The sequence below is a fragment of the Patagioenas fasciata genome, chromosome 11, assembly GCF_037038585.1.
Source record: "Patagioenas fasciata isolate bPatFas1 chromosome 11, bPatFas1.hap1, whole genome shotgun sequence".
Taxonomy (NCBI): domain Eukaryota; kingdom Metazoa; phylum Chordata; class Aves; order Columbiformes; family Columbidae; genus Patagioenas; species Patagioenas fasciata.
Window position 1 is genome coordinate 14,523,002 of NC_092530.1, and position 24,473 is coordinate 14,547,474.

Here is a 24,473-nt window from a genome sequence, read left to right on the forward strand (position 1 = left end):
TCCATATCCTTGTAAGTTACCTCCCCTTCTTCAGTGAAACGTTTCTAATAAGAATAATCTGAAAAGATACAGCATAATTCATGAATTACCATAATATATTTTTATTAAAATATGACGATAACCTATTTTTTCTATTCAACTACTGGAAGTATATTTTTTATTTTATATTCTCAGAAAGTTGTGGTTAGTGTTATATACTGTGTGTATTTTATAAATACTGTAATTTTCTACTGAAGTTGAAACATTACATAACTTTTCAGATGACAGCAGTAAAGTTACATTCAGTCATGTGCACTGAGATGACAAATCTATATTAAATTCATGTTCTTGTAAGACTTCCATCAATCATCCAAACCTTGATTCTTCCAACATCCCAAATTTCCAAATCCATACTTGCAATAATATTGAATGTTAAGGAAAACCTACCTTGAATTTTGGATTTAGATCAACGCAGAGAAAAGGAATTCAGTAGCATACTGAAGAGCAGCTGTGAAATTCCTTTCCTTTCCTTTCCTTTCCTTTCCTTTCCTTTCCTTTCCTTTCCTTTCCTTTCCTTTCCTTTCCTTTCCTTTCCTTTCCTTTCCTTTCCTTTCCTTTCCTTTCCTTTCCTTTCCTTTCCTTTCCTTTCCTTTCCTTTCCTTTCCTTTCCTTTCCTTTCCTTTCCTTTCCTTTCCTTTCCTTTCCTTTCCTTTCCTTTCCTCCTCAATTTATTTCAGTTTAAGTAAAATGTGTTGTGTGTGTATATGTATATATATATATTACATATTACTTTCTTTCATCACTATCAAAGAACTGCCTCCACTTCAGCACATAGTTCCTTTTCCCATCATCCCTAAGACATTTTAAACAATAGACTATTTCTGCTAAGGATTGCAGTTTGGTAAAGAAAAAATGCTGCAAGTCCTGAGTGACAATGAATTGTACAGGAAAACTTTTGCTGCCCTTACCATAAAGCGTTAGTCTTATTTTTGTGAAATTGTACAGTTAGTTTAGTCCATCTTTATTCAATGAGACTAAAATAGCATTTATTGAAAAAGTAAGACAGTTGGCAGAATATCCTCCACCTAACTAAATGGTGTTACTGGATATTATTAATTACAATCCTGTTAGTTATGTTGCAATCCTCTACCTTTATGGCATGAACATTTTAACATACTTACAGTATCACACTTAGCGCATCATCTGAGTTAGTGTTCAGCCTGCCTGCTCCGTTAAATGCCTAAAACTGAGTTTGAAAGATAAGAAATTACTTTGATAGTTCTTTGTAATGGTAGTCTGTTCATCTGTGTTTTTTTAAGCTTTAAATTGTATACGGTGCATCTTATACCTTAGCCTCTATTCTGCATATAATTTGACATAAATTTTCTCCTTTATTTAAAGTGGAATGGATTACTTTTTTCTCACACCTTTTGGATTTGCCAACTGCAATGGTATATAAAGTGCATAGGGCAGCATGGGGGAAGAATGCTTTTTCCCAATTAGTTTCTTAACATAATGTAGTATCACATGATTTACACACACCTTTCTTCCCGTAATTTTATTAGATTATCTTCTCACATGATTCTGAATCACCTCTGCTTTCCACCTCATTTCTAACACTATGATTCTTATCTATCTGGTGACAAGCAATTCACCTAAGTGAACTCCTGTGCATGAATCTGGTTAGGTTTTGGAAGACAAGAAAATTCTTTCAGTTTTATACTCCAATCATCTGTACTTCTTCAGTTCAGTTTGCACTTGCTAACACACTTTTTCAGCAATTGCCTAGGTCATTTGCCTGAGGCAAAAGCATCATTACAGCTCAGACTTGGGAGATATCACACACCCATCTTGCTTGAAAATTACTGTGTTTTGACTTTAAGTTGAAATGAAAGCTTCGTCAAGCTTCTGCTGTAAATACTGGGTTTATCATTATGTGAGGCAGATACTTTAAGGTGTTATCAATAAAGCAGATAAAATTTCTATTGGCCTACTGGTAGTCCTATTGTATTAATCAAAACCTGACTAGCCAAAACATGCTTGAAAGCTATTCTAGCTATTACCTCAGATCCTCTTAATTGGTTTATAGGCTGACATGCATATTGAGTCTGCTGGTATGTCACTAGGTTTGATTTCTAGCCCTAGTTTGTCTCTAGAATGCTTTCATGCCCTTTATGTTCAAGTCTTAAAGCTTACATGCTCAATTTTCACAGTGTAATTATTCTGAAAGCCTTTCTTGATAACTTTATAGGAGGATTGTGTAAGAAAACCTGTAAACTCCACTTTACAAACTTATCTTCAGATTATTTCAGCCAGTATTTCTGTGGGCTGTTCCTACCAGCACCAGAGATTGTATTGGCTTTCAGAAAGTGGGAATTTTACTTTATGCTTCAATTTATTCATAATGCTCTGTAACTGCAACAGCCAGTCTCCCTGAAGCTAGAACTAATATCAGGACCTCTCCTGATGGATTTGGGTGGTATTGTTCAGAAAAATTATGAGAGAAATGATGTGACTGGTTGCACTTTGGACAATTATTTCAACCAGGTGGATAGAACAGCTGGTTCATTTCTGTAGGGACACTTCCTTTTATTAATTAAATGTTTGTGACATTTTAAAAATCCTTACTGAACAAGAAACAACGAAGCATATATAGAATATGAAAGAACGTTTGCTCTTCTTAGGCAGTTTTTGTCTTACCTTAAATAAACTGTCAATTCAATGAGATTTTTTTTATATGCTGCAATGTTATCTATATTAGGTAGGTAAATTTATACGTTATCTAGGAAATAATAATAATAATTTTAAAAGGTCACAAAGCTATCTACGACTGCCGTTGTTGGAATGCATGGAGAAAAGGTTTCAGGAGTGCCCTTCACATTGTCTTTCACTGTTTAATGTTTTGCTAATGACTTAATAACTAGTGAAAAGAAAGATAATTAGTCCATTTTAATTTTTTAAAAAGGGCATTTAAGGAAAGATTCCAGTTTTCTTAACAAAAATTCGATACATGACATTAAACAAGTTTGTAAACAAGACAATAACTGCCTTTTGTATTGCTGTGCTACGCATACTCCACTATCTTCATTCACTCACTCGTAACAAAAGATGTCAACAAATAATTTGTTATTTCTAATTAGCAGTTATAACATTTCAAGATATAAGTGTAATACTTGGATGTAGTTATACTGTTTGATGACTCGCAGACAAGTACACACCAACAAGAGCATGTGCATGCCAGACCCAAGCCAAGTGCCCATGTCGGTAACTCACACTAGAATTAAGGTAAGACAGAACTTACTCTCAACTGTTTTGAGAGGTGATGCAGCTCTGCTTTGCTCAGAAACCTCTGAATAGAATAGAACCATTTTGGTTGGAAGAGACCCTTAAAATCATCAAGTCCAACCATAACCTAACTCTAGCATTAAACCATGTCCCTAAGAGCCTCATCTCTAGGTCTTTTAAACCCCTCCAGGGATGGTGACTCCACCACTTCCCTGGGCAGCCTGTTCCAGTGTTACACAACCGTTTCCATGAGGAAATTTTTCCTAATATCAAATCTGAACCTTCCCTGGCGCAACTTGAGGCCATCTCCTCTCATCCTATCACTTGTTACTTGGGAGAAGAGACCAAAATTCATGAGCATTAAACAAATATGTAGTCATACAAGGAGTTACTACCCATTTGGCATAAGCTTTTTGTCCTAACAGTGAAAATTTCACCACTTATTACTGCTTTCAACTATATATAGCTGTTAGAATAACGCAACTGGGAAGACAGGAGCAGCTCCAGTGAACAAGGAGAGAAGCACCCATGGCATTGACTGAGGTAATGCCTCATGATATGGAAAGTGCTGTAGACTCTCATGGTGCTTTTGCAATAAATGTAAACCAGAAATCACTAACACCTGGAAGCTATGAAACATTCTGGTGAAAACTAAGTTCACAGAATTACATCTATTTTTTGGCTTGATTTTTGCACTTGAACCTTTTGCCCCAAACAGTTCAGACAGTAAACAGAAACACTCATGCTGTAACTACAGACTGGATTATCTGAACCCTCATATAAAGTGTTTTATGTATCTGAGGAAAGAGGGATGGTTGCTGTATATTAACAGTGGATGGGTCCATTCTGTTAGGTTGTGGTGAGAGGCACAAGGCTGCACCCAGCCCTGTCAGTGTGTGTGGGGAAAGCGGGGTGTCTGTGTGGAAACTCAGGGGCTGTCACAATGTTGGTGTGTAGCAGACAGGAGAGCTGCGTTAGAGGTGAAGAGCAGCCTTCAAAAGACACCATGGGGGTAAGTTTGTGTCTAAGCCTTTTTATTTAAAGTGCCTTGGCAGATGAGGCTGCCTCATGCCCTGTTAATTCAGCTGCTTGTTTCAGTTAATGGTTTAATGGCAGACCAGAGTGCTGGAGGTGGGAAGGTTGCCCTGTGTCTGCTTTCCATCTCTAATCCTGAGGAGAGGGCAAGTATCAAGTACTTTTCTTGATTTTCGGAGATATTGCACATACATGAAGGTATCTCAAAAGCAGCAAGTTTTACATGAATACCTTATCTGGCTGTTAAAGAAAGTGTATCTTTTGTAAGGTAAATAACTGCAATACAGTGGCACCCCTCAGGTCCTTGCTGTTTTAAGAAGCACTGAGAAGAAAGGTTTAAACAAGCTGTAGTCTGTGTGATAGAGTAAGCTAGAAGAACAAATACAAGCCCCATGATTCTACAATTTTACATTATTTTAAACAGCTTGGGTTTGGGGTGAGTTTTTTTTGAAAATTTTTGCTCCATCTCACTTTGTTGTGGGTGTTTGATCACCTCCAAAACATGATGTGCACTATGTCTTTCTATACTGTTTAGTATTTTCTACAGAGCAATACATGCTTTCTCTACCTTAATAAGAAAACTCTAAAAGTGTGTGTAGATGTTTTGGTTGTGTTTTTTTATTTGTCTGGGGTTTTGTTTGTTTATTTTGTTTTTCCCAGGATATGAGGTAGTTTTCTGGTCACCAGCTTTTCCCAAGCATAAATAATGTCAGTCTTTTTCCCAAAAATTCACCACAACAAAATACATAGCTGCCCTACTGCATTCTGTGCCTGACAAATTTGCCAGCAGTGAACTGGTGGAACTAGAAATGTTTTCCTTAGTCTTGTGAGGTTGCCCAATATTGCAGAAATAAAATCATGCTAAGTATCAGTAATGCATGTTTCTGCGCCCGAGCTGGGAAGGTGTCAAGAATTGCACTTGCTATCACCACATCTCATGATTTACGGTTGCAGTAAAGAAACTGGCTAATTTTCAAATAGTATGTGTGAAGCATTTTGCTTGCCTTCTAAAATTGAGTGGTGGCTAAGCCACTTTGCTCCATACTTGAGGTGTGACCACACACATATGTATGTTTATGCATACATGTACACACAATTTTAGTAACTTCTATTTATATCCCTTCTAGCTGCATAGATGGTAAAAAGGAGAGGCTGCAAGTGCTTGTGAGTAGTTGCCATCCAGAAATTACCCAATAATTAACTGTAGAAAAGAGCATGTTTGTATTATACCTTTAACAAAAAGAATATTCAGTGGTATGTCAAACACAGAAATACATGACTAGGAACAGAACATTAAAACTGCAGCAGCTATTGACTAGAATTTGTTGTTGAGGCTGTAGCTCTTATTTTGAAGTAGAGTGATACTGTATTTGAACTTTGAATTTTGATTGCTTGAATAACCAGCAGTAGCAAAAACAAATTAATGTCTTTTTTTGAGAGGTAGCATATCATACTTACTACTAGACAGAGAAATTTGAAACTACATGCAGAGTAAAGGAGGATGAAGTGCTTTGAAGATAATTTAAAGTAGGCCTGAATCCATGCTTGTATATCCAAAATGAGCACTTATTCTTCATGTAGAAACTTGTATCTATATCAGCTCGTTTTTTGGTTTGGTTTTTTTTTTTTTTTTTTTTTTTTAACCCCTTTTTCATTTGCCAGTCACACTTATTTGCACTTTCATTTGTGGAACATAAGCAGCAATCACAGGCTGCCACATGGCTAGTTTTCCTAAGAATCTGCTTGTTTTCTGAGAACATACCACTATCTCAAGCATGATTTGCAAATTCTTTGTAATTCAAGGACACTGACAAAAGCCAGCCTTCTAGTGTAGAGATGATGGAGTAAACTAGACACTTCATAATACCAGTTTAGTCACAGTAACAACATGCAGTTTTATAATTGGATTCTGAAAACATAAATCAACAGCTCTTTTTGTAACTAAATGAGAAAGAAATTCTTTGCTCATGTTTCCCTAAAGTTAATGCTAGCTTTTAGTAATAATCAGTAGTATCCTGGACTAGGATCATATGCTGATCATCAAGTTGTCAGCCCTCTTTGTGAAATCCGTCATGAAATGTCTTTTTCTTTTTTCTTTTTCTTTTTTCTTTTTCTTTTTTCTTTTTCTTTTTTCTTTTTCTTTTTTCTTTTTCTTTTTTCTTTTTCTTTTTTCTTTTTCTTTTTTCTTTTTCTTTTTTCTTTTTCTTTTTTCTTTTTCTTTTTTCTTTTTCTTTTTTCTTTTTCTTTTTTCTTTTTCTTTTTTCTTTTTCTTTTTTCTTTTTCTTTTTTCTTTTTCATCCCTCACCCGCTTCCCTTCTGCTCTGCCAGTCTCAGAGTGAAATTTGAAGATAACTTACGAACTTGTGAATGTACCTCAGGGTACAAATAGGCTAGGTCTCTGAAACCTCCTAAAGACATACAAAATCTGTGTGATTTTAAATATACATGCTGTAGTTCTCGCTTGGCTACTGTTTGGTTTTGGTTGCTTTCAGACTTAGTCATGGTTCTCCAGCTTTCTGTTGTAATTTCAGTAAAACAATACATTCATTTATGAACATATTTTTTGTTGTTGTCCGTCTCACTACTGTTTTTTAATTGGAAAATTCACTTTCAAATGTGCAAATCTGTAAGTGCTGTGATGATCTGAAATTTTTTTGTTGGAGTTGTGGGACAACTTTGCACTGATAATAAAATGGTGTTTGGAGAATAAAGGTGCTTTGTGATATCAGCTATTGTTTAGAGTATCTTCCAAGGTTCTGTCACCATTGCTTTTTCCAGAAATAATTAAGCCCTTAACTTCTTGTGTCTTAAAGCTTATGACATAAATTTGGCCTGTAGTTGAAAGTGTATGGGGAAACTTCTGTTTTGTGATCATCACACACTACAACATTCATCATAGTTAACAGAACTGTTGATTCCTGAGGACAGAACGAACATACCAAACCAGAATATGCTGAATGTACTAGTAATTTCCTCCCCCCGACCAGTACTATGCTTATAGCCAAATATTTACCACTTACACTAAAGTTTGCTTCTCCCACTTAGTAAAGATCACATCATACCACCCAGGATGATATTAAAATACTTCATGCTCCCATGACCTATTCAGCATCAGTATCTCAACACAGATTTAATTCTCAAGTCAGTAACTCGCATTGGTGTTACTTCATTACATGGAGCAGCCTTGCTTGAGAGGCTGTTTGTTTTATAACCAGCTTGTATTTTAAAACGCAATATAATGAAAATGTAGTTGCAGTACATGTGTTGCACCTGTCAGATGACTCATTTTAATACAATGTACTTCAACATCTGCGTATCACGAAACCCAGCACTGAAAGCTTTTTTTACATTACTTTGCATTTCATTTAATGCTCCCTTTAGATAAAATCTAAGTTAGTGTTTTGCCTTAGAGATTTGTCTGATGCATTGTCATACTCTATGGTGGAAATATTGTGAAAATGGATGTGGTGTGCCCTTCACTTTGCTAGATCTGGAATGTCTGTTAGCTCTCTGCATTCAGTGAGTTTCTAACTACTCCTTCTTAAGATAACAGGTTTTCATTTTGTTCTTTATGTACCTCTTGTTTTATATTCCATGTGCTCAGTTGACATTCTGTTAAATCACATCTTTCCAGCTTTGGTCTGGAGTAACTTACTGATGCTTAATCTACATAATCATTATTCTGGGCACTTGAGTGAAAAACTTGAGTACAAATAAAAGAAACCTAGAATTTTCTTGATAAAGTGTGTGTGGTGAACTGCTTGAGAAAATCTTTTGTATTTTCTGGATGCCTCCAGCTAAGATTACTTGTTAAGTCTGAAATGTGAATTTTAGAAATTAATCAATACATTAGTCAATGCTAAAAACAACCTTCTCTGCATCTTATAATAAATAGGAGAAGAGTTAGATTCTCAACTAAGCAATGCTTTTAAATTCAAATCCTCTTTTTCCAGAATAATTGAGCTGGCACATTTTGTATGTCAAATTGCTTCAAGAGCTGTAGTCTACTATCTGCTGCTTGCCTTCTCAAGGCTTATAATAAAATTCATCAGCAGCCTGTTCTTGATATAAATGCAGTTAACATGTCAATTTCACTCATATAGATTAATTCTAAAATCAACGCGTGTTGTAAACAACAAGTTCTACTCTGACTCATTAATTTCTGTTTGTATAGTATTCAAGAAACATCTAATCAATGTTTTGTTGACAGGTACATTTTCAATAAAATCTTTTCCAATAAATACTTCTGGTTTAGAAATGTCCCAGCCATTTGTAAAAACTATTAGTCTGCTACATCTTCATTTAATCAAGAAGCTATAAAGCAGAAAGGATGTAAGTTGGCGACATTAGAATGAATAACACAAGTACAGTATCTCTATAGGGAACAAGGTGGAACAAAGTCTAACATTTACCAGTATGACAGTACTACCTGAGCTAGTGATGAAATTAAGTCAAACTGTAAGTTTAGAAAAGATAGCACATACTGTATTCTTAATATAAACCACTGTGCTTGATTTCACATGGCTTACTGCCAAGTTCCAACTTTCTAAACATTTGCAAACAGGCATTTACAAAACTAAACTGAATCAGGTCAAACTGTGTCAAAACTGAATTTCCTGAGGAGTTTTTCTGACAGCCAGTCACCAGTACTCACTCTGTATATATTGAAAGCATTCAACAGGCAAATACTGTAGTGAAGTCCCATTCTACTGTGTAATTTTTCTTTCATATTAGGATTTTGTAATTAAATGTTGCCATTTAAATTATCTTCTCAGTTTTAGAGAAAACCTTACCTTTCCTAATGTGTTTCATTTCAAAAGGATGTGATGACATTAAGAGTGTTCTGTGTAAGAGTGATACTACTGAGTGTATTGCTACCTTCTCATCTGCAGTGGAAGCCGTCGTGTCCTGTAAAACTTTGTTTCCTTGCAAACAGACTAAATAGTGCCTGAGAGTATGGATGTGATGCGTGGCATACAAGAACAGTGTTTAATGTGCTCTACCTTTTAATAGAAAAACAACAAACACCCTTTTCCTCACTTACACTTATTTGCTTTTCCTTCAGTTATTCAGGGCTAGATTTAATTAACAGTTAAAAGTATGGGGCTTTAACGACATATTCCCTTAGGTTCCTTGAGACTGCAGGGTTTTACTGCAAAGTAAATGTGACCATGGGATGAAGATTCCTTTTGTAGGACCTGTGCATTATGATGACAACATTCTCACCTCTGGTTTTAAGGAATGCTTCCTCTTTCTTCAAAAGTGACTTTACAGTAAGAATCCTGAAAATAAAACTTCTTGTCATTATAAATACAGATTATTTTTCTTTATAGTTATATATTTAAAGTTATATATATCAAGGTGAATTATATTTGTGGACCTCTATTTGAATACAAAATCATTAACTCTGAAAAAATCTCCTTAGTCTTAATTCTGCTTTTTCCTTCTTACTGTGAGATGTGAAGTCAGATTTCCCAGTTATTTTTAAGATTTGTGTTGCAGTGTATAAGGATAGATTTATTACATAGCATATGAGGACTGGAAAAATAAATATTAATTAATGTAATAAAATCTGTCTGTATTTCATTTATTTTCCCTAGAACAGCAAAGTCCTAGCTAAGACTGAATTTTATCAGCCCAGTTAAACACTGATTATTCTCTTCTTGGTACCCAAGGCATCAACAGCACACTCATCTGACTCTCTAAACACCAAGCCTCTATTGCTACTATGGAGTGTTACTAGTTCACATAATTGTATCTACTCAGTGTTTATCAGCAGGGTTCACTCTCAAAATGGCTGTGTTCAAAAGTGATGTTTCCTGTGGGCTACCTTGTGCAGATAGAGTGCGGTGTCAGTGAAGCTCCTCTCCATCTGTTAGAGGGTGCTCTTAACTACATATCTTCTTTCACTCTGGGGAGCTACTGTATTTTAATTCACATGCCATTTAGAAATGTAACATTCTGAGCAGCCAGAAATAAACCATTGACTTTGAGCTGAGCAGTAGAGTAATAAAGAAGATGATGTAGTGCATTAGTTATGTAAATATTCACAAAGGAAAAAATAAATTTTAATTGCTGAATTTGACTGGCAGCTCCTTTTCTGACTGAGATCTTAAATAATACTTTCCCTTTGAGAAGCTGTGAATGTTTTGCTCGCAAAACTAACAGCTAATGCAGGTACTCAGTCTGTTTTGATACTTTCCTGATTTACAAATCTCACTGACCCTTGGCACTTCCTCTATGTCTACTAAACTCTAAAAATCTGGATCACGCTTCTCTAAAGATGTGTATTTCATTCTGATAAGTTTGAGGTGTATTACATGTGTATCATAGTACACTGCAGGCAAGATAATGAAAGCAGCATAAGCTCTGAAAGTCATGTGAAACATTCTGCTTCTTCTGTAACAAAATTAATTATTTCAGAGTAATTTACTGCTGTATCTGTTAATGTTTTCTCAGAAGCCCAAATCAGAGTGGATACTGTGCCAAGCAAGACAGACATAACCTATTTTGGCCACAGGCTAAGAGAGGTGCAATATGAGACAGATCTTCAGAGCACCAAAGCTAGTTTACATGAAATCTATAGAGAACCGGGATAGTCGCTAGCCTCTTGTTGGGTAACAGCCAAATGATAATATAATAATTATTACTGTATAAAATATGGTAAGATTTTCTGAAGGAATTTATTTCCCTACACGTTTTCAGATTTGGGAAAACTCAAGGAAGCAGTAAAATCTAATTTGAACCACAGAGTGTAATAAAATTTCTCACTTGGAACAGCTTGCTGATGCACTGTAATCATGACAGAGTTAGGATTTGGTTCAGTTCAGACCTGGTTACAAACTTCAGCAGTTTTGGAATTATCTGGAGTTTTGTAGCTGTGAATGTTCAGTGGCTCATCTGAAGCACACCTTACCTATGCTGTAACACGCTTTTCTAAGAAGCGAACCTGAAGACACTTTCTGTAGCAGATCTACACATGTTTTGATTTTCAGGTTAGAGTTGTAAGTTCTCTGCTGCAAAATGAGAAAGTTTTGTTGAAAAACCTGCAAATTCTTACACCTGGGTTTTCAGTGCATGCTCAGTTACATACATGACAGCTTATGTTTTGAAGTTACAAGTTATGCATTTGTGGAGCAGGGAACTGTTTTGTCTGAGAATCAGAAAGCAATGGAAGCTCTTGAATTTCTCATTGATATAACAAACCTTAGCACTGCTTAGATTTGCTGGCTTTGCAGCTGGGTTATTCTCTCCAAATACAACTGTCTCTTGCAGAGCTGGAAAACACCTGGTGTTCCCGATTAGTAAATGAATGCCTACAACATGTATATGTAGGAGTTCTGTTCTGCTAGAAAATACCCTCTTTTTGCACATAATTGAACTAGCCATGAACAAAGAGTTGGACTTTCTCCCACCCCTTTGAGATTGTTAACGGCCCTGAGTGTATGTCATTTGCTTTCAGTTTGACCAGAAACTCTATCCCTGAGAAATTTTTTAAAAGATTTTTCGTTAATAAAATCCAAGACATCTCTTGCAACATCTTATTTAGGATCATCTCATCTGAAATTGTTACGGAATTTCACTTGATTTTGGACTGAGTTATACCAATACATGCCAGAGACTTAGAAACTAGTGCCTAAAGAACACAAACAAACAAAAATGAACAAAACCCACAAACAAACAAAAAACCCAAACAAGCAAAAAACCCATAATGAAACAAAACTACCCACAAAACAGCACCTAAGCAAACCCCTAAACAATATTCAGATGTACTGTGCATGCACTGTTTGCTTTTTTTTCTTTTTTCCTTAAGTGTTTGGTTGGCTGGTTTGGGTTGTTTGTGGGTTTTTGTTTGGTTGGGGTTTTGTTTGTTTGTTTGGTGTTGTTGGGGTGTTCTTTTGTTTTCTTTTTGTTTTGATGCTCAGTCAATTCCATCAGAATGTTATGTATTTTTTTTTTATCCTCTTCTCAATGCTAAGACTTCTTTTAAGGATAACATGCACTTACTTAGGGCCAGCTACTGTACTATTTGCATGCTTTGGATTCTGATTTCATGAATATTACAATTATACAAACTCATATGATTAGATTCAGAATGGCAATAGTCACCAGTGGTGACACTGGGTTGCTCTGGAGACAACCTTCCTGTCTTTTTTTTTCCCTTTTATATTACTTCTTTAAAAGAGACGTTGTATTTCAGAGGACGAATGTGGTAAAATGTTTCTTTGTGTATTCCCCTAGCTGTTAATAAAATAAGATCAGGGAAGTTGGTGCATTTCTCAGTGAAGACGTGAAGACTTCTCTTTTTTTTTTTTTTTTTTTTTTTTTTTAAATCTGTTGTATTAGTTGGATTGTGGGGTGTTTTTTGTTTGTTTTAATACTACATTAGACCACTGTTATATCCTACCTTTACTATCTTTTACCTGTCTTTTAATAAAGGAAGACAAGGGTGTGGTTATCATGAGGATATGCTTCTGGAATACCGTCATAAATGAGGTCTTAAAGGGAAGTTGGAAACATTGATGATTTATGGCTTTCTACAACAGTCATTAGGCATGCACATCAAAGTGTAACATCCCATAAATAATATTACATGCTGTAAAAAGCCATAAATTGCCATTTTTAGCGTGAGTTACTACCATAAAAGACTTTTATTCCCTACTGCTAATGTGAGTTTCTGTGGCTTCCTTGCCAATTCCATGACTAATGATTTCAGCAACTGCAGGAAGGAGACCAAGAGATATGGTGGCTGATTAGGCAGCACAATTGCCTTAAAGCTGTTAAGTCAGAGGTTAAACTACTTTATAGAGAGCTACGATCTACTCGCCTGGTGACATCCTTAACATGGAGCGTTTCTGAGTATCACTCAGACCAACTGTATTATTTTTTTCACTGCTGTTAATATCTGCCTACTGAAAACCAGAAATGCTTTTAAAATAATGATACCAGTTTGTACTGAGCAGTCAGCTGCAGTAGAATGAAGATAAGCTAAATCCTGTGGAGCAATTCAGTCTCTCCTGTTGATCTGCCCATCACAGAATTTGCAGCAGAGCCTCAGAGGAGATATTGTTAATATTACTGCAGTATGCTGCAGTAAATTCTAGCACTTTTAAGCTATAGACCATCAAAACACTGGGTTCTATGTCTTATTCTGTATTGCAAGTCAACTGGAGCAGAGCTAAATAAAAGGGAGGTTTGCAGGTAGTGTGTATATATATATACATATATATATATATTTTTTTTTAATGCAATATTGCAGTGGTATTGGGATTCAGAGAAGGTATTGCATTTCTTCAAGTTTTAGCGCTTATCATTTCCAGGTGGAAGACAAGAAACAATGTGTCAACATTTACTTCTCATTTTAGACACCTTAGGGGATACTTTTGTTTCAAAAGTGAGTACTATCTTTCAGGCTGCTGGCTATAAAGTGTCATTAAGAAAACTAGACACTGAAGCTTCCAAATGCAATGCAAAACCAAAATAATTTATTATGGCTTTTCCAAGGAATTCCTCCAAATAAGCCTATTCTTTTCACTGAAACACTTGTGTATACTGTGGCTTTCAGGGAAGTTTTTCTTTGCCATGCTTTCATTAAACGTTAGTTTAGTAAGGAGCTTTCCTTATCCAACCTCTTCCAGTTCAAGGTATTGAAGAGAGAGACTTCTCTCTAAAAAACATCTGGGTAATCTTGTTTTAGGCATGATGAAAAGGATAATTCTGATAAAAATCAGTATTAACATTTGCTAGACATTTTTGTTGTATTATAAGAGAAGAGCTCTTTGTATTCCTCCATCCCCCATCCCTCGCCCTCCCGACTTGAGCACATTTTTTGCTAAATTATGCCCTCTACTGAGTCAACTTGGTGGGATTAAAATTACAAAACTTTGTTGTACTTGAAGAGGATTTTTTTCCCCTTTTCTTCCTAATGTAGCTGGAAGAATTAGTCAAGTATAATTCATATGAGTAGCTAATTTATACTTTTAGCCAGATTAAAGGTCAGTATTTTAGTATTTGTAATGAATTGCTAAAGCTGCCACACTTTTATATCATGCCATGCAGGAAAAGGAAGCAGTGCTGTTCGTACTTGGTAATCCTTGTAAACTGTGGAACTCTCCTTTGGCATTCAGAATTGCCGGCAACCAGTGTTAGGTGGCAGAAAAACATCACCAGTGGAGCTGGGCACTGTCTGTCTCACAAAGACAGATTCACAACCCTGGGGTCACCCCGAGACCCCTCCAGTGTCACCCTGAGGCACCCCTGGGGTTTACCCAGGACTCCTCCCATTTGGACCCAGAACTCCCCCAGGGTGACAGCAGTGGGGTCTTGGGGTGACCCCAGGGGGTGCCCCAGGGTGACGTTGGAGGGGTCTCGGGGTGACTTTGGGGTGAAACCATGTTGCGGGCTGACACAGTTGGGGTCACAGGGTGACACTGTGGGCGTCACAGGGTGACCTTGGAGTGACACCAGGGGCTCAGGGGGTGGCACTGGGGTGACAGCAGGGGGGTCCCAGGGTGACACCTGGGTGACATTGGCGGGGTCTTGGGTTGAACACTGGGTGTCTCCAGTGGTGCCACAGTGTGACACTAGGGGGTTCCCACGGTGACACCTGGGGAGTCTCAGGGTGACAGCAGGGGGATCTCGGGCTGATCTCAGTAGGGTCCTGGGATGATACCAGGACGACACCGGTGGGAGGGGGTCTCAAGGTGACCCTGGTGTGACACCACAGCAGTGGCTTGGCACTTATTCACATCAAAATCTTATACACGTGAATTTAAAGTATGTATTTCAAGTAAAACATTTTGTAGGACTGACGTCTTTGTGTGGATAATAATTCTGAATATTTTGTCATTAACTAAGGTTGCGAAGATCATAGGCAACTCTCATCTTGTTGCTGAAGATGAAATCAAAGCTCACTTTATGTGGCAGGATTTGGCATAATTTCTGAAAGAATGGCATTTGCTAGAGTTCTGTTGAACGTGGCATAGGTCTTTCTGTATTGTGAATAGTGGAGGGTCTAAGCATCTGTCTGGAGCATACACTGCAGCTGTAGTTTATATGACCAGGTGGTCCTAGTGGGAAGAGAAGAGGAATTTGACAAACTATATACTTGCCAATATTCAGGGAGTGTTTTAATTAGTACATAGTATTTTGTCAGACATTATCAATTTCATTAAGTACCAGTGAAAATCATAACCCTTCATAACATGGAATTGAACCCCCTGTCTTTTTGCAAAGACCAGTCAGAAGTGTTTCAAATTAATTCCTCAGCTCACTAGTTCTCTTCTAGGTCTATTGGAACCTCTGAAAAGGAAATACACAGACTTTCATGACCACTTTCTCTGCCAATGTCTGCAGTTTCATTGACTTGCAGTAGGACAGGGGGTTTGTGTCTGGGCTTCGAATTGTCGGTATTTCACACTTTTTTCCTTCTAACATCTTTGCCATTTCACATGTTGACTTTGGCACTTGGAAGATACTGCAAACCAAATGGATCCTAAAAGCTCATCTGACATTTTTGCTATGTAAGAGAAAGTTAAAGCAGTCTGAATGTATATGCAGGGTGTATATGTTCTATTTTATTTCTATGTTCTTCTTTTAAGAAGGTTGTTGGATTTTTTATTTTTAGCTAAAAAAAATGCTTGCAGATAAGAGTACTATATGTTGGTAATGAGCTGTTATAAATTGATGGGCTGTTTCCTGGTTCCAACCTGAGCAAAATAGTTGAACTTTGAAAGAGATGAGGATGATTTAATTTAAAACAGGACACAGGAGAAATCATCCCTATAGTCCTGGTATGCTGTTGACTTCTGAACGCACAAGAGTTATTTTACTGGGTCATTTAATTTTGAAAGGTAATTATACTACAGAAAGGTACTCGGTGGGTGGGGGTGGGTGCCAAGACAAATTTGTAAAAAAACCCCACAAACAAACAAAAAAAAAACCAAAAAAAAAATCCACAAAAAAACCCCCAACCAACCAACCAAAAAAAAAAAAAAAAAAAACAAACAAAAAACCCGCACCTGCTTAGACCTTGCTTTTTTTTTTTTTTTTTTGTAACAACACTGCTCTCCGGCCGTCTCGGAGTTTGGCTGATTGTGAAATCCTCTTGTGCCCTCTGGTGGATGAATTGTACGCAAATATACTGGCCTATATAGAAGAGGGCTCATGAAACCCACTCAGAAAATCAGCAACAGCAGCAGAAGTTCTATGTGTTCAGGAAAAAAAACAAAACAAAAAGAATTTCGGTAGACATATGAGTGTGCAATATTATCGAATGATTTCTATGCAGGGAGCAGCCTGAGTTGACTTGCATTTTAATGTCCTTCACAAGTTTGCTATTGACTGCTTGGAAATCAATTTTCTGTTGTTTTCTGAAGACTTGAGGGTTTTCTGCCTCGATAAACATGCACCTACTGTTATGTACTGTCTTAACTTCTTATGTAGTACCTCATCATTACCCAAATTGTTTTCTATTCCCAAACTTTTAATGCACAGTCATCAAATTGAGATGCTAAATATGTGTTAATAAATAAATAGAAGGCTGAAATGACAGTAGTTTGAATGCAAGGATAGTTTCATAAATAAATTTCGTAAACTCACAAAGGATTAAAATCTGAGTGAAGTCCCCTGTGCTCTAGGAGACCTCTATGGAAACTATAGAACACAGGAGGAGTGTTCCCCCCCACCTTCTTACTACTAGAAACTGCTAAAAGTTCTGTTGTCTTTGTCTTTTCTATTATTCTGTTTTCTGTGAGGAGTATTAGTTACGATGTCTTACTGAAGATGCCACAACCTTATACTGCACTTCAAGATTACTGTATGGTAGATAATTCTTAGGATAATTTCTACATAAATATCTCATTTTGTTTACATAGGGATTTTTCTAGAATGGACATCAATAGACAATCTTTGGCAACTGTCACAGATAATTGTGAATAAAACTCAGAATTAGTCTCAGATTTACTTGTGTGCCCAGATAACTTGAAAAACTTACACAGTGACCAGCAATATGCCAAAATTAAAATAAGACGCTAAGATTAAAGGACTCTTCTTTAGAGAGATCAAGATGGATATTTTTTGTGTATGTTTTTTATTTGTTTTTAATTGATGATGATTGGAGTAACGTGGTAAGTTGTAAAACAGAAGATTTTGTAACTTACAGCAGGTGATATACTTTTCCTGTCTGTCCAGAAGTGCAGTGTTCTTACTGTTACATGACTGCTATTTTTGGATTCAGAAAGTAGTTCTCAGGATGTCTATATGGAGCAATTCAGTGTAATGTGAGAGGCATTGTAGGCTACAAGTTTTGTGATAGTCTAATTTAAAAAATGAAATAGCTTTAATGAACTGTTGGTATAAATACATGATGTGCTTAAGATAGCCTTTGTATTGTTTTTTGTTTGTTTTTGTGCTTTTACTACATTTGCTTTTGCTGAGTCTTTGTATTCATGTGTCAAAGGTTTTACCCGGAAAACAATTTCAGGACAGAACTTGTCACTGTAAATGGCTTTTTGGGCTGTAATGTCTGTGGGAAGTGAGTAAGGTGGGACAATGGCTTTGTAAATAAGGAACGGTTTTGCTCGTTATCACCATGGAAGCCCATCTTCTAGCACTGCACTTCAAAAACTGGTTGTGGGTTTTTTTTTTAATCTTATCAAGCAGCCGGGGAAAAGAAACTCTCCACTGTAGAATAAGATGATTAAAAAAGGGACCAGCAGTTGGCATCCTTAGAAAGGTGAAAGGAAGGTTTTAACTTAATGTGCCCTTCTAGTGTACGCTACTAGTGCAGGTAAGTATTTGGGCAGAATTACTTTTGAAGGAGGTGGTGTTTCTCAGATGGTTTAGTGTTCTAGTCTCCATTTCAAGATTGTGATCGTAACTACTTCACAGTTTGCTTTTATTTAGTGATAATACACATAACTAAAAATGCTTTTCCACCACAAAAAGACTACAGAATGAAGAGCTAGGACAGTGAGGCTTTGTTCTCCACCAACCCTGCCTTTCTTCTGTGCCCATTACTAGATGCTCAAATAATGATTTTAGGTAGTTGCTTGTATTCAAAAGCTAAGTATGAGAATCAGTCAGCTAATTAGTCTCTTACTTAGATAGCAGTCTGAGTAACCTAAGCAAAGGAACTTCACTAACAAGTGATTATTTAATTAACATAATGTAAAGTAAGCATCTAGTTACATCTAAATTAAAGACTTGAGACCCTAATTTCAAATACTGTTGTTAGACCACTGATCAGATTAGTTTACAACTGTAGTAAATCAGAAAATTATGTTTTTCCATTTTATATTTATCAATGTAGCTTGATAGGTGTGGACTAAGCAGAACAGAAGATAAATCGTTATGAACAGTTAAAAAAAAATCCAGATGGTAATGGGAAATAAATTAGTAGCTTGCTTCCATTTGCTTCATTTGGGATGTGACTGTATTTCATTTCCACTAACATTTAAATACCTAAAGAAATAAAAACTAGTATTCAGTTCTGGTTGCTCTGAAATTGATATTATTTTCAGTAACTTCAAAAAAATAAGCTGAATTTTGCGATTTTTTCCAGGTCCTTTAAAGAAACAATAACAACCATGAGTTTCCTAACATAAGCCAAGTGTTGCTTATTTTGGACTTCTAAGAGGTCAGCTCTTTGATTATGGCAATTACAAGTGTTGTATGGCAGGTGTTAGCGAAGTTTAACTCATCAGGATATGTAATGCATTGAGCAACATTAAAGAGAGGATAACATTTTTACTGTCCCTACACACTTAGTATGACTCCTTATATGTTTTTTAGGATAACCAGAATGATCCATGTTGATGCAGTCTATGAAATGCTGTTGATAATGGGTGCAGATAACAGTTTCTGTGTTATGACAGACCCAGATTTGATGGGGATAGTGAGTCACTTATGATTTGATTTAAGCAGAGAGTGTATCTGTTGGTTATATGAGTTCATTTGCTGATAATGTATTAGGATAGTTTTTGTCATGTACTGCAATTTGACTTCTTCTCTAATGTAATTTTAGACTGATCCTCATTTTTTTACCCCCATTATTCTTTTTCCTCGTGTAATTCTTGGAAGCCTTTGTGTTCTAGATGTATAATGTCTTACATACTTGAGGGTGAGATTGAAGAGAGAGATTATTTATTTTTATTACCTTAGATGCTTGAGATTAGCTCTTCCATTCATGTTAGGCTATATTATCAGGAGCGTGAGAGGTGGGTTTCTTTGTACCTATCTACCCACAGAAATTCTTTAAAAAAAAACAACAAAAAAACCCAGAATGACTGTATGTTATAGTTAAGGGGACAAGAAAAGTGTGGCTGAAATTTGGCTGCTGAGTCACTGTTCATGCGCATGTCTGGCAGGGTCACTACTAAAAACAAAGCACAAAATTCTCCTGTCTCTGATGTTAAGGTATGTATCTTGACTTTTTAACTTTATAGTCCCTACTTTGAAGAAATACGGTGGTGGTGTAACACTGGTGCCACCAAACAGCTGTTAGGGCGCCTGTGCTTATAGCTCTTGGTAAATAGAAGTTCATAGATGAAGCTAGTTTTATTAGGACATTGTCCTGTTCTTTGTACTATTTATGACTAAGAGAACTTATGATGCAGTTCAAAAGGGATAGTATTACGTTAATTTACCTCCTTTCCTTCCAAAACTGAGTACAGAGTGTCATTATTTATGTCTGGAAAACATTTTCTATGTGAAACAGCTGACTTATGAAACAAAACAATGCAAAAGTATCTTCTAGGAGTGTTAGCTTAGGTTGTGAATAAGAAGCCTTCAAACTCTAGGTGATTTATACAGGGAAAAGATAACTTGATTCAGAAATACTGCTACACAGTGTCTCAAAACTTCCCCTGCTTGTTTTTTGTTTTTTTTTGTTTTACAGAACACTGTAAGAGATGAAGCCTGAGTGAAGATTCCTTGTTACAAAGCACGTACTGCTAACCACAAAGGAACGAGAACTCCAGTGAGGCACCCCAGCAGCCTTCCTGGATGAAACGTGACTTTGTTTTTTTAAACAGCTGAGCCCCCCGTGGGACTGCATACAGCCCCTTCATCAAGATGCCGCAATGAAACTGAATTTTGGCTGTGCTGGTGGTGCAGTTTGTGTGCAGGTGGAAATTGCTGTTACTTTGAATGAAGGTGTGTGCTACTCTGGTCTGTGTTCCTATACAAGTAATCAGGATGATTTACTTTAGTATTTCTGGCCCCTGTCTGGTATTTAATTTGGGATTTTGATATTGTGTGACTTTTCTTAAAGATGAATACAGTTTTCTGTGAACGTACTATGACATGGAAAAGAATAACTGGAAGGAGCCAGGACACTAGTTGGGAAGCCTTTTCATTTTGCAGTATGTATTTTAATAGCAAAATGTACCATTAAATGACGTAACACAAAACAGCAAACTGTTTGTGCAATTCACTTAAATTTGAAAATAATTCTTTTTAGAGAATAAAAAATATTTTGTAGTGTTAGTTGCATTCAACACAATCTTCAGTAGAATTTGGGGTAATGGAAAGAAATTTAGATCATGAGTTTGCTCCAGCTTTAAAAATTGGTAATCTGTGGACAGGACATAAACAAGAATATGGTGGTTAATTTTTGTTTTCTGAGTAGTTCAGTGAGGTGAATATATCCCTACTTGCATATTTTTCATTTTTATTTTGTTGGTTTGCCTGAAACAAAGCACACACTGCCTATTTGAATCACTGTACAGAGGATTTAAAACTCCAAAGGGTCCTGTTGAATTCAACATTCTGTTGGCATAAGTATCTCACATGTGTCAGCAATTTACATTTAAGGAGCACTAAAGTCCTTGCGCTGTTCTCCCCTTCTGTCCTTGAATTTGTAAATCTGCTTAGTCAGTGTAGAAAATTGAGCAAAGCTAATGCTTTTTGAGGTCATGTCATCGTCTGCTGTTTTGATCTGTTCAGTAGAAACGAGCAGGCTCAGTCATAAACTACTTAATATACAGGAACAGTTGTAGTATTTTACTGGGGGGCAGGGACGAGAATCCTTTAGTTTGTAGAAGTAGGCATAGTGTGTAAAACTTGCAGCAGCTGTGGACTGGAAATTATTTATGCATGTCTCTGAATTTAGGCTTGCCCATGGAGGAATAAAAGTTAAAAGTTGAGTAGAAAAGCACTTGACTTTCTAAAGAGCAGTGCACTTTTTCTGAAGATAATATGCAACTAGTAAATTGAGGAACAGAATATGTTTATCTGATATTTTCAGGGTTGTAATTTTTATGTCATTAATAGATTTAAAAAATCACACAGCTATGTAGTTATTTTTGTATGTTTTAAAATAGTTGATTGAGAACAGTTCTAGAGGGGGAGGAAACATTGTTTTTTTGGAAATAAACCTTCTCCCATGGTTTTGAGTTTCCTGCATGACATGTCACATCCTACATTTTGTCAAACTACACCTGTCAAATCGTACTGGATAACGTGACAGAACATGAAACAAGTTAAGCAATGTGACATTATGTGTCAAATATAATGTTTCATGTAGAAAGTTATAAACAAATGCTTGGACATTACCAATGTTGATGTACTTTGCTCATAACAAGGCATATTGTAGAGTGCCTTTTTTTTGAAGTTATGTATATGGGTATGTATAGTGATGCTGTGGGAAAACTCTCGTATGGTTACTCGATGAATTTAACGATGATTTTGAGAAGCTTTGTGCTAGTTGCCAGTGAATGTCTCCTCTACCGTTCTCTTGTGCTTGCTTCTTTCTTCTGGAGTTCTGATTAAATTGTGGTGACATGTCTTTCTACGTAACTTGTGTTATCAGGCAAGCTTTTCAGCCACAGACCTTTGAAACCAAATGGCTAACTTTTTCATATAAGCAAAAGTATCAAGTCTGCAAACCTATCAGTGGGCTCTAAATCTCAAGTGAAAGGCTGTGAAAGGAGCTACCATGGTTTCTTACTGATTTCTGTTAGTCTTTCATGTTTTGCTGTGGATGGTACAGAATACAGCATCAAGTCAGTGTATTGGTAGTTATGTGGTGCTGGATTGATGGCAAGCAGGCAGGTAGTACTGTGTGTGTCCTCAGAAATTGTGTAACTGGTCACACTGTTTATCTTAACCAAGTTTCTTGTGTCTTCTTTGAAATTCAACTTCAGGGTTTTTTTTAGTGATTTCCTGTAAAACTGAAAATGATGAGCTTTTCAATGTTAGCATTCATTTAATTTACTTGTTCTAATGCTGTCCAACATCCAGTCAGACCTATTTCTTTCTTCTGTTGCAAAATTAATTGTTTTAATGGAGTCATGATGTAAATTTGCAGAGAAGTCAGTATTAAAGTAATTCTTTTTCTTCTTCAGCAAGTATGTAAAACTGATACAAGGTCTGTAGTTAAAAATCCAGATGGAACAATAAAACCTCATAGAGAAGTAGTCAATAATGAAATGCTGCAGAGCTCTGAAAAAAAAGGCTAGTAATCATAAAATGCAGGTACCGCTGTAGGAATAAACAAGACCTTCATACGGAGGCAAAACAGGTAAATGGATGAAATGCCTTTAAGAAAATCAATTTAGAAACCTTTGAGTTACTGCTAGCTAATGTGTATTTCATATTTCAAATATTTACTATAATATAGTATTTTAAATTTAGTATTAAAAATACAGGTTATGTATTTTTATAATTAGGCAGATGTGAATCATCGCTGTAAATACGTTTTTTTTTTTTTTGCCCCTCATACGGGATTCTCATGGTATTTCTGAGGCACGTTAAATTGGGTCTTTTGAAAATACACCTCTCACATAGTTTTAAAATTTCTACGTGATAGGTTACATCTTATGTTTTGTCAAATTACACCTTCAATAAGAACAAATGGTATTATGGAAACCCAAATACATTCAGATACCAGAACACTTTACTCACAGAGATATGCAGTTTTACAAATTACATTACTTCCCTTTTCTATGCGGTGTTGGATGTCAGCTCTGAGTACTAGATATTTCAATAAAGGAGCATTTGTAGCCTGCTTTGTGAAGAAAAGTTAAGTACAAACAAGGGCCAAGCTTTGGGCATTCATACAGCAGAAATACAAATTCCAAGTAAACAGACTTTTTATTATTTTTTTTAATCTGACTGCTCAGCAAATAAAATGTAGGTAGTTTGCTCTTTTTGTGCGGCTTCTCTGTTGCCTATTGTGAAAGAAAATTAATATGGAAGAAAAGTTAAACATGCCGTAGTATGTTGTCTTTTAATCCATTGAAATATTAGTGCATTGAAGAAGATTACAACATGAACTCGATTATCGCATTTTACTTCCACTGTAATTTTTCTCAATTTATAGGTTGCTTATTCTATTAAAAGAGGAGACTTGAACTAATGGTGATTGGTGATCTGCCCTACTGACTATTTTTACTGGTATAAATCCAATTTAGTTGTGCCATTGAGGATATTAATTAATATCAGTTCATTTATCCGATTTAGACACAACAAAGAATATAAAGTGCATGTTTTCAGTATCAGAGAGATAACTGAGGACAAAATGGGTAAATTACAAATGAGTGCTGAATATATGTACTCAATTCAAATGTGCCTAGGAGATGTCCTGGGTGCTGGGACCCAACTCTCTGTGCTGGCAGACTGTTAGGAAGGTCCCTGATATGATTTTGGCATGTTCCAACCAGTGAACTATGAAAACAAGTCCCAGCCATGGTTTGGCAGTCAGGCAGTCCAGAGAGTGCCTGTAAATGAGGCTCTGTGGTGTTCTCCACTACTGTCCCAGCACATTTTTGCAGCATCAGCTGTATGCTAAGCCATTGGAAATTGTTTAATCTCTTTTTCCATCCCTGGTGTATTTAAGGTTTTAAGAATTAGAGCATCTTTAATTACCATTATTGAAGGTCTTTCAACTTTGAAAATTGGAAATATATTTCACCAGAGACTACACCATGGTAATTGGCACATTATTGCAATGTCTGCACAATGTTGTTCCTATTTCAGTCTGCTACATGAAAAATTGTTTGCTGATTGTCCCAGAAGTATAAAATTAATTCAATCCAGGCTCTATCAAGTAATTTTTTGTTTGTGGAAATGAAATTGTAATTTTTCAAACTGTGAATTATTCAAGTCTGTTTTTTTCAAAGATAGATTTTGAGATATAGAGAAGCATTGTTTCCTTTTATTTGCATTAATCA

The 24,473-nt window shown here is 36.2% G+C and overlaps 1 long non-coding RNA gene across 1 annotated transcript in view; it reads left to right on the top strand.

Annotated features, from left to right (window-relative positions):
• LOC139828891 (uncharacterized) overlaps positions 1–21,951 on the top strand; it is a 147,149-nt gene extending 125,198 nt beyond the window's left edge. The window contains exon 3 of the long non-coding RNA XR_011740949.1: positions 20,198–21,951. This is a non-coding gene — a long non-coding RNA (uncharacterized lncRNA). The remainder of the gene's footprint in view (positions 1–20,197) is intronic.
• The last annotated feature ends 2,522 nt before the right edge of the window (positions 21,952–24,473 follow it).